General features: G+C 40.2%; 1 protein-coding gene across 6 annotated transcripts in view; it reads left to right on the top strand.

Annotated features, from left to right (window-relative positions):
- Window positions 1-13,776, top strand: part of mtss1lb (MTSS I-BAR domain containing 2b) — a 70,815-nt gene that overhangs the window by 1,165 nt on the left and 55,874 nt on the right. The gene's annotated exons all lie outside the window — the stretch shown is intronic.

Below are 13,776 nucleotides of genomic sequence, written 5' to 3'. Positions count from 1 at the left end.
ATATAATGTTCTATATTTGTGCCCAGTGTCTGACATCTTGTGATGATTTTTTATTTTTTTTCTTGGTGGGGCCCACATGCATCCAGCCACTGGGTCTCTTTAGGAGCCTATTAGTCCATTTACCTCAGAGGCTCTGAGGATCAGATTCCTCCTCTGCATGGCGCACACGTGTTAACCATACATGCACATCATCTTCGGACATCAGCGTTAGGAGAAGAGAGACTGTGTGGGTGTGTGTGTCGTCTCAGTGAGAGTGCAGCGTCACTGATTTCCCTGCAGGAACGCACAGAAGGTGTGAGGAAGCGCAGCCGCCAGACGTGATCCCAGTCTGCTGCTTCTCCTGTTGTCTGTCTGTGAGTCTCTATGTGCAGCAGGCCACCAGATCCAGCACCACCCCGGTTCTCTGACTGGGGGCAGATTAATGGTGGAAAAGGGAAAACTCATACACACATTAACTATCAACACCCATAGCTGATTGTGGTGTGCAGCTTAGTGATACAAATCACACGTTTCTATATGACTGGTTTCCTAGAGAAGAATATTTCAAATGTGATGTTTTTCAAAAGTGTAGTGTCTGTATTCATGGGGCTATGAGTTCTGCGCTGATCAGTTATCTAAAAAAAATAAATAAATTGTAAATAGTTCTTATTGTCACTTTATCGTTATCGCAATATGACCAAAAAATGTTGCAATAAAACTTTGAGTCCGTATCTTTCAGCCGTAGTTGAGTACAAAAATAATTCAGGTTTAAGTAGTCTAGTTAAGCTCATCTCTAAAAACTCCCAAAGCCCAAAAAACAACAAACCCACTCAACTTGCTCTTGTTTGGGGGAAGGTATTCACAAGCAATATATTTTAGTATAGTGTGGTGTCATATATTTGTGCAATAAAGTGCAATGTATAGAAATATGCATAGAAATATGTAATATAATACTGTAGTATAGTACAGTGTAAAATTAGCATAGTGTATTATATAGTAGTAGAGGTGTAACATAGCAGTATAATGCAATATAGCATAATGTAGAAACAAATAGTATATTTTAGTATGATATAGTGTTATATATTGGTATAATATAGTATAGCATAATGTAGTGCTGTATATTATTGTGTAGTGTAAAATAGCATAGTTCATGGTATGGCATAGTGTACTGTGTAGTATAGTATGTACATAATTATATGGTCTTTATTCAAAGCCTTTCATTTGAACAGTTTCTCTCTGTTTCTCCGTTTCTCAGTCTTTGTTTCATCTATTATTCATGTGAGCTTTAATAGCCTCCCTGTTTATGTTCTGCTGCTCAGACTCAAAGATGTGGGTCAGTTGTCTTAGGGCTAAATAAGAAACTACTGCCCTAATTTGGAATGGCTGAATTCCTCGGGTCCCAGGAAGGGAACAGCATCGGTGAGCGTCTGAGAATCGTTGAGTCATCAGCCTTTCTCAGTCTTCTTGCCTCAGCTGGAAACAATGTGCTTATAATCAGTGATTACAGCTCACTACAGAAGAGGTTTCAGCTGATGCAATGAAGGACCCTAAAAACTCTACCGGTTTTCTGAACAAAGGGCACGTTTTTGACTGCTGATGTCAGAATACTTTGACTAAGCAGCTGCTGCATTGGGAAACATTTCTGAAAAAACATCAATAAGTGAATGTCAGTAGCTCCATTTTTGCTTGATTCTTTCTCTAAAAAGCACCGTAAAAGTGCAAACAAATGTGCAATCAGATGTTGGCGTAATGTTTTGGCATTCAAAATGAAGAAGATTATTCACTGACTCTGGCTCTCTGCTTAATGACAGACCTGAACATGTTTATTTCAAATATCCAGACATGAATGAACCATTCAGCTTATAAAATTAAATAAATAAATAAGTGAAACGATACAGCAATGTTTAGGATTTGAAATCCTTCTATTTCAATACACATTCCCTAAACAAAACATAAGCACACAATAAGTTACACATACTTCATATAAGTAACTGGTATAATATAGTATAGCATAATGTAGTGTTGTATATTATTGTGTAGTGTAAAATAGCATAGTGCATGTTTCAGAAAATTTGCCATTCTGGTTGCCGTCTTGACAGATCTTTTCACATATATCTGCAACTAGATTTGAACTTTTCTTTCTACCTTGAGGTATTTCATGTTCTCATCTAGGGCTGTTGTAAACGATTATTTTAGTAAAGGAGTAATCTATAGATTTTTCTTACGATTAATCGAGTAATCGGATAAAAACTATTATGAAATAAAATATTGGTAAATCTTCCATAACACCAGTGTTACTATCGGATATCAACATCAGTCTATTTTTTACACATTTGTGCTTTCCTACCAGTTACTTTTGTGTAGACCKGGGGAGCAATACGGGATATTTACGGCTCCTCCGTTCAGAAACTCATCTACCAGCCATGTTCCGCCTCCCGTTTGTTCAGACCGGGATKATATAAGTTTATTGTGCGGTTCGTCCGTAAAGCTGCTCTTACCCTGTAAGCATCAAGCCTCAGCCGCCCGCCGTGTTCAGTCTCTCCGCTCACCTGTATAAATCCTCCTCAGCTTCTTCCCGCCGTTCAACCAGCAGCTCCGGAGCAGAAAGGCTGCCGAACTCCCGGCATCACGCCGGTCATTTTAAGGATGTTTATTGGTCCCACAAAAACGATGAAAACCCGGAATTATCACCAATCAGTAAAATCCCCGCGGGCCGAACTTGAAGATTGGACGTTATGGCACTAACACGTAGCTTCCGTCAACAACTCGGAGGCGGAAGTCAGAGCTCTGCGCAACGCAAATAATGTTCCGGCTGAAACACGGTGCGCTAAATGATAAAACATAAATTAACGAAGCTTCGAGGCAGGTCAATTTTCCTCGAGGAATTTTAATAATCGAGGTACTCGAATCACTCGAGGAATCGTTTCAGCCCTATTCTCATCCATTTGCTTTATATGAATAATTTGGTTCACATAAGCCCCACACTTTTTTTTTTGTCAGAAACGGATATTTTCAGAATTAGCTTCGGTAAAATATAACAACAAGGTTCCTCTAAGTCAGGAGTTTCCTCTAGACCCAGCACGGCCGCTTTGAATATAAAACTTAGTGATAGACACCATAATAAATATTTAAAATGTACCACACAACTGTTCAATCTCCTTTTTAGGAAATATGTTGACAAAGTGTTTGAGCTTACAAAATCTGAAGAAATGTATTAATAGCTGGTAATGCTAACAAGAGTTAGCCTGGTTACTACCAACTTACCACGGATGCTGCAGATAGGTTAAATTGGATTTGATATCATTCCCAGATTGGAAATCCTTGAAATCACATTCGTCTCTTAAGCACCAATAAGGGCAAGCCAAGTACCACCAGTGGTCAGTAACACACATGTGGTTACAGTCATTGGAGAACCAGATAATTTCTGATGTACCATTGGTTTATTAGAGGTGAGGTTGTGTGAATTAATCAGTGTCATATTGTGATGAACGGTTAGAGGTGGGTAGAGTTCCCAAACATTATACTCAAGTAGAAGTAGCACTACAATAATTTATACAAGTAACACAAATTGTCAAATTTATGCAAAAGAAAATCCAAATCAGTTTCTTTCAGTATAAAACTAATAAAACTTAAAAACTGCAGGTGTGTGTCTGTGTCTGGTGAATTTTTGGTTGAAACATTTTTGTTTTTCATTCGGTGAATGGTGGGTAGAGAATCCAGACATTTTACTCAAGTAAGAGTAGTAATACTTCATAAAATTACTGAAGTAAAGGTAAAAAGTACAGTGTAGTAAAAATACTTATTTTAATACTTATTTACTTTTTTTTTTTTTAATTACTGAAATAAATGTAACTAGTTACTAAACAGCTCTGTGAACAGTGCAGAGTTGCTTTGTGAAAAACAAAAGTCTGGAAATGTAGAACAATCAGTCAAAAAAATCTATGTGTAAATGACCAAGGCTACATGAAGATTCTTGTTTGGGTCAAACGGCTTCATATTGTGTGTATCCTGCTGTCAGCAAAGTAGATTTATGATGATTAGAATGCACTTTTTCTTCCTCTTTCTCCTTATCTTCCTCTTTCTTTCCCTACTCCTCCCTTCCTCTTCCGTGCCTCAGCAGGACCTCCACCTAACTCTGCTGCATGCGTCCTGTGTGACCTGCTCTCTGAAACTAAACCAGAGTCAGTGCTTTACAGTCTCTGGTATGGACTAGCATTTTGTTTTATTTTTGGAGGGTATTTTTTTAGTTATTTGTGGTTGGTGGTTGTTGTGCATATCTTGTACATCATCTTCTAGTATTACATCTGCGTTACAGGGGTTAAAAGGTGAAGACTTGACCCTTCACCTTATACCCTGCACACGGTCAGCTGTCAGCAGCGGACACAGGAGATTATCATGTTGATATTGGCACAGATATGCTAAAATATAGGGTAACACTTTATTTGAAGGGGGGTGAATAAGACTGACATGACACTGTCATGAACATGACATAACACCTGTCATGAACATGAATAAGCCTTCGTGAATATTGATGACTGTTGTCATAAAGCGTCATTTGGTAAATTATGACACTTTTAATACAAAGTTGACATTATTCAAAATGTCTTTGTTATGACAACTTGACATTAACCAAGAAATCATTACTGATATAAATTTGTTATAAAAGTATTACTGATTGCACTTTAAAAATTAGGTAACTTTATGTTATTAAAGGTAAAGTTTAAACAGTAAACGGGAAAAGGGCGTAAACCAACATCTCCAAAAATAAGTAACAGTGAAATTGAATAATAAGAACTGAATTTTTTATTGTTTATTGTTTCTATTTCTTTATACAATTTAAATAAATTCTTAACTGTGGCGCAAAACTTACCTGAGATGCAATGGATTAAGTTAAAACTGTGTTTTTCGTAACTTGACAGTTTTTCTTACATCATATATATGATATTAATGTTAATCTGTGTGGTTTTCATTTATTGCTTACTTGCATTTCATACATTCAATTTTCCCACTGTTCTGTCTTAAGTAATGAACTCTGAAAAACTGATAGTTTGATTAGTAGTTGATTTTTTTTTTTTGCAGGTCTGGATGCCTAAAAATCTGATTCTAGAGGCATTTCTGCTCATATTTAATATGAGTTGAGGTAGGAAGGAGCTGCAGATGGTATAAACAGATGAATTTGTTTAGTCAAACTTGCATAAAAACTTGCGAGAGAAAGGGCATCACCCTGATGGTTTTTGCCTTCCATGACTCCCAAAGCTCTCAGTTGAACCAGGGAAGCAAATTTATGAAGTTTGGCAGCAGTCGTTGCTTCAGACTGGTCCTCCTCATTAAAGAGCTAAACCAGACAGACAGAAATTCAACAGAGCAAAAGACCTGGAAGCAAAGGGGTCAGTATTCTGTCTGAGACTGACCATTGTGCTCCGTCCTTTCAGAAGCCAGTAACATGATGTCCCATGACTCTGTGTCGAACTGCAGGACTGAAGATGCTCTGTGAAAGCGTGGCATTAGTCCCATCACTGGTGTGTTTTTGGTGTGTGTGTGGTCCAGGGTAATTCCCACCAAGTAGCTGGTTTTAAGGTTTCGCTGGGTGTCAACAGAAAGTGAAGGGAGCTCAGATGTGTTCATGTTCTCATGTTTGTCCATCCAGCTGTTGGTTCTCAGGACAGACAGACATGTTCTAAAGATCAGCAGCCTGAAGGGAGCAGACCACAAAAACTTGACTTGATGTGACAAGTCAAAGTTTCTTATAAGAAAAAAAACTGACTTTATGAGAGAATGTATGTAGGTTTAATTTGTAATAAGCAAAATCTAATGAGGTGCCTATTCCTGAATTCTTGTTTCATCTTAACTGGGAAGCCATTTTTTTTTTAATTGCATGTTAAAACCCACAAAGTAATTACAGCGAGTGTGATTGAAACAGATTGACTTCATATCCTTCCATCAAAGTCTCTTCATGCTGAACGTCGCTGCAATCTTCACTAATTTATGGATCTCTGTAATAGTTAAGCACAAAATGTAAGTTATTTCTTATTCTGAGCTTATATGTTATAAGTTATATTCTTCTCATCTCTTAGTTTTGGTTTAGTTAAATCTAACATATGTGTCAGGTATTTAACTTTTTAGTAATGCCAAGGCACAAGGCAAATTCAAAATGAGAAGCTGATAAATACCAGTTTAAAAATAAGCCAATGGGTTCTTGCTGCTGACCCAGTCCTGGGTCAGACTAATCCGGCCCTAGATATATTTATCTGTGTGTTATGGGTTTGACTATTGATTTTACAGACCACAGAGCATGTAAGAAACCTTGGCTGTTGTTTTGCAGTCAAATTTAAACTTAAGATGCCACATAAAGTCTGTTACTGAGTGTTTTCACACCGGTAACCTCGGTTCCACTGAGGGCCAAGGAGCCACATTTGTTCCATTTTCAGTTGATGTGGTTCACTTTCTTGGTGAAACACATTGCCAGAATAAAGGGTTTCATTTCAAGACAGAAGAGAGAAACTAAGTAAATGCTTAGAATTTCAGTAGGTTACATTATCAAAGTGTCTCTGTAAGACGTACTTTTCATTTTGGACCATATCAAATGACCGGTTGGCCGGTTGTGTCATTGATAAAACCAATTAAATTGTTAAAATATCAATAAATAACTTCCTCCAGGATTTTGTGATTGCTTTAGTGGGGTTTTTTTTAAACAAAATTGCAGATTTTATGGTGCCAATATAGAAATGTTTATAATTAATATAATATTTGCACTAATGTATGATGTTAAAGTTGACTTTTTATTACTTGTATCAATTCTGGACTATAACTTGACATCAGGTGAGGTTGCAGTCACTTAAACTCAATGTTTTTGACCAACTTTGAGAGAATTTGCAGTGAAATCAGAATTTGTTGATTTTTTTTTGTGAATTTTGCAGATTTGTGAAAAATTGGAGGGACTCACTGATAAAATTTGGAGTCTAAAGGGCCACATAAAAAAGCTACAGTGGGTCAGATTTGGCCCCCGGGTCTTGAGTTTGACACGTGCTGTAAAACAAATCATTCAGGCTCATCCAAAATACTGCTGCCACAGTGCTGACCATCAATAAGAAAACTGATTATGCTACACCAGTTCTTAAATCGATGCAAAATTTGCTATTTTTTAATGAACCACGAAATAGCTTTGGGTCAAAATGCATTTCTGTTCAAAATATCACAACTAAACTAAGCAGGTAGAATTTAGTTTCTAGCTCTGGAACAAACTCCCCGTAGCAACAGTCTTTTAAAGCTTGAAGGTTTTTGTTTTAGACACGTGTAAAGCACTCTGGAATGTCTCGCATTTAGCCTGATTCTACCTGACTGCTAGCGTTTGGCCGAGACGTGAAGACCGAGTGCGCCAACTCGATCGCGAAGGAAGAAACGCTATGAAGCTTTTCCAGCAATGAAATGTCTTAAACACTCCTCTTGCTTCAACTTTGATTGCTCCATTTTTGGAAGCGTGAGCAACATGGACTGAATGGCTTCCTTAACTTCCTCTGCTGCTGTTGCCAAGCTCCAACCATAGGCAGACTATAAGTCTAAGATTACATGGGCTGGTGACGCAACGTATGAACGTGACCATGTCAGACTTTCTGTCCAATCTTATGTGATCTGAACTAAAACAATGGCGGGTTACATGACAATGCGTTCAGACCACAGGCTGACAACTTGTGACGAAAACACAAAGAAGTTTTATATGACGCTTAAAGACACAAACAAACTTTCTCATGAAGCAGCAGACAGATAAAGTCACAAGGACATTAATAACTTTGTACCGTTTGAGCTTGACTGAACCTGTAAATGCTTCCATTGAAAAACACACTGTTTCGAACCCTTCCACTCATCCCCCAAATGCCAGCGGGACAACACAACTTAGTCATAGGACATTCGAAGGAGCATTTCCCTCGTTAGAGCTCGTTAGACTCTCGGAGGTCGCTAGGGCCCCGAGGCTCGTTAGAGCCCACGGAGATGAATGGGGAGGACCGGTTTGGAGGCTGCTTGGGAGTCGGCCAAGGCAGCCTCAGTCAGTGAGCCCTTTGTCGGGCCTGTCAAAGCGTTCTCATCAGGCTCAGCTGTTCACTGTAAAACACACTGATCATTATGAACAGGCTGACGCAGAGAATAACGCTGAGTGCTGCAATTCAATATTCTTACGTTCATCCCAGAAATAAAGTTTGTCTCTTCGTGCTCTAGATATCAGATGTAAAATGGTTCACTGACAGTGCCGTGTTGCCAGGTGGTTTATTAAAACGGACTTCAGTAGCAGCATCTTGTCCAAACGCTGCTTTTCAGGAGTCTTCCTACAAAACAAAGACTGCACTATAAACATCAAAAGTCAATCAGAATACGGTCAGTGTTTGTATGACGCATTACAATAATGTGAGTTCCACAGAGGTTTCTAGTCTTCACTGAACATCCTCTGGGAGGCTGTAGTGATTTATTACTGTGGTCACAGCATATTGGGGTCCATAGGACCCTGGTGGCAGGGGGCAGCGGTACCATCAGCTGGACACTGGCACACCAGCGTGGCTTGCTGGAACTTGAACATGCCACTGAACAAAGCATGCTGAACATACTGGGTTCAAAAATTCTGGCTGAGACGGACTGGGAAGAACTGGTTAAAGCCACTGGTATGGAGAAGGGACTTGAGAGAGTTGTGCCAGGTTGGGTGTGGGGCTCATTGTGAGCATTTCCTATGGTAGCATAAATGTAGCATTGTTGTTAGAATGTGCTTCTGGCATCAGGGATGTCCTGCTTTAGTCCTCAAGTGACAGTGTCCTTTAGTGTTTGGATGTATCTCTGCTCTACTACAGATGATCCAGATGGCTGAAGTACTTCCTCGATATGTCACTTAGCTCTGCAGAGACCAGCTAATGAGCCATTCCTCTGATTCAGGTATTTGAAATCAGGGCAACACTGAAGAGATGCAGTACTCTGGCTGTTTTGGAGTGACTTTAAACTTTACTGGTTTACATAGTGTAGAAAGGGGCAGTCTGGAGGGGAAGGTACCAAGAGAATTGTGGTGTAGTGATTGAATTCACACCGAAGAGCCACACCTTGTACAAGATTGTTTAGGTCATGAAGAGTGAAGTCAGTGAGGTGATGCCATGCTTCTTTTCCTGTGTTTGGATTTACTGTATGTCATTGTCATGGCAGTTATGTGTGATGAAAAAAAAGTGATATTTTCTGAAGTTGTTCTCCAGCTATCATATGAGCAATGACTACCAGTAGCCTAAGCCTATAGTCCAGGACCAGTAGCCCCTTTACTGTGGATTGCTGGTAGCTAATGCTGCTACTAAGATGGAGCACATTGATGGTTTCCTGTGGATGGCAGTATGTATTGCATGACATTCATCTGTTCTGTTGTCCCACAGCTTCCAGATGTTTTACTGATACGGCACCTAAGAGCAGCGACACACAGATGGTTTCCTCTTTCGTCTCATTGGCGTGTTTAAGTTGGAATTAACGGCTCCACTTCATCAATTATGCAACGGGGAGAGCCTCTTTCTTATTTTCTCATCTCTGCTTTGCGCTGATTTGTTTTGTTTTTTTCCTCTTTGGAATAAATCTCCAGCCTCTGAGGTTGAGGAAGGGCTTTACTAAAGCGGAGGAAATTATGAACAAAAGAAATACATGAAGTAATTTTCAGTGTTTACAGTCGATACCAAACACAACAATCTCCATACTTACTGGCAACCCTGGTGGAGAGGTGTAAAAAACCCATTTTTTGCTGCAGTAGCATAATGGACCAAACAAATCTATACCAAACAAAAACCAAACAAATCATGATTTTCTGATTTTTATTTTAATGTGAGATTAACTGCAATAAAATTGAAGTTGATTTTAAAGTTTTGAATAATGGTGGTGTTACTCAAATATGTCAAAATGTTCATGCTAGCTTAATTTGGTGTTTTGTGTGGTTTTCAAGACCCCTTATGATGCACAACAACCTTGGATCTAGCGTTCCCTCGCCCGGACGTGGGTCACCGGGGCCCCACTCTGGAGCCAGGCCTGGAGGTGGGGCACGATGGCGAGTGCCTGGTGGCCGTGCTTTTACCCACGGAGCCCGGCCGGGCTCAGCCCGAAGAAGAGACGTGGGTCCCCCTTCCAATGGGCTCACTACCTGTCGGAGGGGCCAAAGGGGTCGGGTGCAGTGTGTAACGGGCGGCAGCTGAGGGAGGGGACCCTGGTGGTCTGATCCTCAGCTGCAGAAGCTGGCTCTTGGGATGTGGAACGTCACCTCTCTGGTGGGGAAGGAACCGGAGCTAGTGTGCGAGACTGAGAGGTTCCGGCTAGAAATAGTTGGCCTCACCTCGACGCATGGCTCTGGTTTTGGAACCAGTCTCCTTGAGAGGAGCTGGACGTCGAGAGGAGCCAGTTGAGGTGGCTCGGGCAAAAAGTCCTGCCTCAAGCAGGAGTCAGAATGCCTCCTGGACACCTCCCTGGTGAGGTGTTCCGGGCACCTCCCACCAGGAGGAGGCCTCGGGGAAGACCCAGGACACGCTGGAGGGATTATGTCTCTCGGCTGGYCTGGGAACGCCTTGGGATTCCCAGGAGCTGTACGAAGTGGCTGGGGAGAGGGAAGTCTGGGCCTCCCTTCTGAAGCAGCTGCCCCCGCGACCCGACCCCGGATAAGCGGAAGAAAATGTATGGATGGATGGATGAGTGTGGTTTTCAACAGCACAGTAAACATGGTAATCATGGAAGAGAGGGACGACTGTACGAGTTCACACGTTTGGAGGAAGAGAAATTGTGTTTTATTTTTCACGTTATTGAAAACAATAGAAAGGAAAGCATTGGTGGGACGTTCGCCTTTGGTCCACAGGACAGTCGTCCTATGGATGGATTGATGGATGGTCTCTAATAAGTGTGCAATTGCAGTAATGGTTTATGATAATCAAAGAGAAGTACATAAACAACTGAATCATGAGAAAAAGAAAAATATCAGACTATCATCTAAATGAAAGAAGGCCCTTAAGGAAGTCTAAGCTGGTGTGATGGGAGAACAATAAAAAAACGGTACATCTGTCAGACCTGAGGGGAGTATAGGGACACAGCCATGGCAAACCTTCATAAAATTATGTTTCATCCTCTTTGGGAATGTTTCTCGGCAGTCTATTATGCATATGAAGCACTTTGAAATTAGCCTCTTTGTTGGATTCTTGTGAATCTCTTTTAATGTATAAATTGGTTTGGTTATTTGACACAAAAAAAAGAGCTAATCCCTACATCCCTCTCTGCCCGTCTCCACCTTTTCCCCCTCTGCCTCTGTCTCTCTTGCTGGATTTCCTCTGTTTTTCTGTCTTGCTGTGGGGGAAACAAAGGGAACAAAAGAATGAGAGGAGACAGTAAGCTCTCCGTCCACTGTAGTGAGTGGTGGAGTGGGGCTCTCATTGGAAGGCTGGCCAGACTGGGCGGACTGATGCTATGAGAACTAGGCCACAGCACCGTTGACAGCACACAAGGTTAAAGTCATAGTGGGGATAAAGTGAAGGATTTCTGCGTTGGAGAATGCAGAGGAAGGAGAGCTGAAGAAAAACTCATAAGCTCAGCGCAAACCCAGTTTAACTACTAGTAACATGCAATAGAACAGGACCAGTTTTAATAACACTGGTCAACAACCAAAAAATTGTCTGTGGTTTTTCAACTGTTTTAGCGTCATTTTGATTTGCTGAATCCAAAAATCACATTGGTTTTGCTCAATCAGGTCAACTCTCTGAACTATGGAGCAACATGAGCATCAAAATGCAGGACTTGTTCTCACATCTGGATCAGTTTCCTGAGAATCTGATCAATGAGTGAAGAGCAGGAGGAGAGATTCCATCAGGACAGGGAAGAGAAAAACGGAGGACTTTACACAATGAAGACATAATGTTCAATTCACATGTACTTACCCTTATCAGTGTTTATTATTCAATTTACATAAATATTCAAGTTTGTAACATTTAATTAAAATAAATGTTTGAAAACAATTTTTTCCCCTAAAACCTTTTTTTGGATGGGAAATATTAACGGAAATGAACTGATAATGTCACAAAAATGTCATCAATTTAGTAAGAAGATCTAATTTCTCTAAATCAAATTAGAACAAAAACCTGACCTGATTGAGAAAAATGGATGTCATTTTTGGATTCAGCTTTGCAAAATAGCTGAAAAACATAGACAACTTCTACCTCCTGCCTCTTTGTCACTCACTGTCTCTAAACCAAACAGCATTGCTGGTCTCACCACCATCTTATACACCTTTCCTTTCATTCAGACATGTAATGCTACATTTTGTAGTACCTGAAAGGGTTCAGTTATGCTAACAATTAGCTATTTTCTTAAGTAGAGTAGCTTACTGGGGTTCAGTACAGAGCATTATGTTACTGAACACTTAATATTTTCTGTGGAATTCTTCCTTGACAATTCAACAAAAATAAATATTTCGACAAGGAAGTAGCAATATAAATTCAGTTTGATCTTGACTCCGGTCAAGATCAAACTGAATGGACACATCTCATGCAATCTCATGCAATGTGTCCAGATTTCAAATTTCTGGAGCATTCTTTGCGATTCCTGTTTCCCACTACTTTTCAACATTAACTGAAGATCGGTGGAATGTGGTTTTAGGTTGGTCACTTGTAATTCTTCAGTGGATTGAGTCAAAGGTGGTCTTTTGTTTGGATGCTAAATGGGTCTGTGCTACGTCAGCTAAAAATGATGTTCGCTGATCAAATGACACCTCAAAGTAAATCAGTCTTGCCCTACTCAAATTGCTGATGCATTTTTCGCGCACATTAGTAGAGCAGTTTAACTCTCTGCACAGACTCCATTGTCCTTGAAGCAGTTTTACCAACCATGTCATATCTTTTGAGCATGACCAATCCCAAAGCAGAGAGACAAAGCCTATTAACAATTGTTTGTTTCCCTAGTTTCTTCTTATTTATGCTATATTTATGTCTTCATTGGCTAAGAAAAGTCACAGCGGGATAAATCTTACAGCATATCCCCGGTGCAATGTTGTTTCAGTGTGCAAATTAATGGTTACTTCATTTAGTTCAGACAGACATGGACAGAAGGGAATGAACAATGTCAAAAATGTTTTTGTTTTTGTTTGTTTTTCAGGCCTTTGTGGCTAACTACCAGTTAATAGACAATGGAAACGCAGATAGAATGAGCTGTCTCATTGAAGGAAATGATTAGCTGACGGTCATGAAATGGGAAAAAAAAACATAATTCAAACAACAAAAAACAAATAGATTCTCAGGGTGAAACAGAAATGTTTCAAAGACAACAAAAGAAAGGGAGAAAAATCGTGATTTGTCCTGTGTGATGGAGTGGCAGATGTTTTATGGTATACCCTAGAGACTAGGGTATACCATAAAACACCCCAACACCAACACACGCACACGACAATGAAGTGGTTACAGAAAACTTAACACTTTTGGCCAGAGTTCTTTATTGTGAAACAAACAGTAATTTGGGAAGAGTCGTTGTGCTGTGGGATTATTGCAGGATAAGTTTTAGCTGTCTGTCAAAAAGGGAACATACTCCAAGTATGGAGCACACATCTGTGTGTGTGTTCTCAGGAGGTAATCATCCATGCTGTGCCGAGTGGTTTTTTTGTGACACAGGAAGTGGTGATGTAATAGTTGACAATCCCAAAGCTTTTCACACACTCTCTGTCTCCCTCTCACTCTCTAACATGCTGATGTTGTTTGCCTCTTGGCTACCATGAGGCTCTAAGTTCCCCAGTTATGTGAGAGAGTGATGGTTCTGGCTCTGGTCACAGAGCCA

Source organism: Poecilia reticulata, linkage group LG3 (assembly GCF_000633615.1).
Source record: "Poecilia reticulata strain Guanapo linkage group LG3, Guppy_female_1.0+MT, whole genome shotgun sequence".
NCBI classification, from domain to species: domain Eukaryota; kingdom Metazoa; phylum Chordata; class Actinopteri; order Cyprinodontiformes; family Poeciliidae; genus Poecilia; species Poecilia reticulata.
The sequence above is the reverse complement of the archived record's forward strand: the minus strand, read 5'-3'. Positions and strand labels throughout refer to the sequence as shown.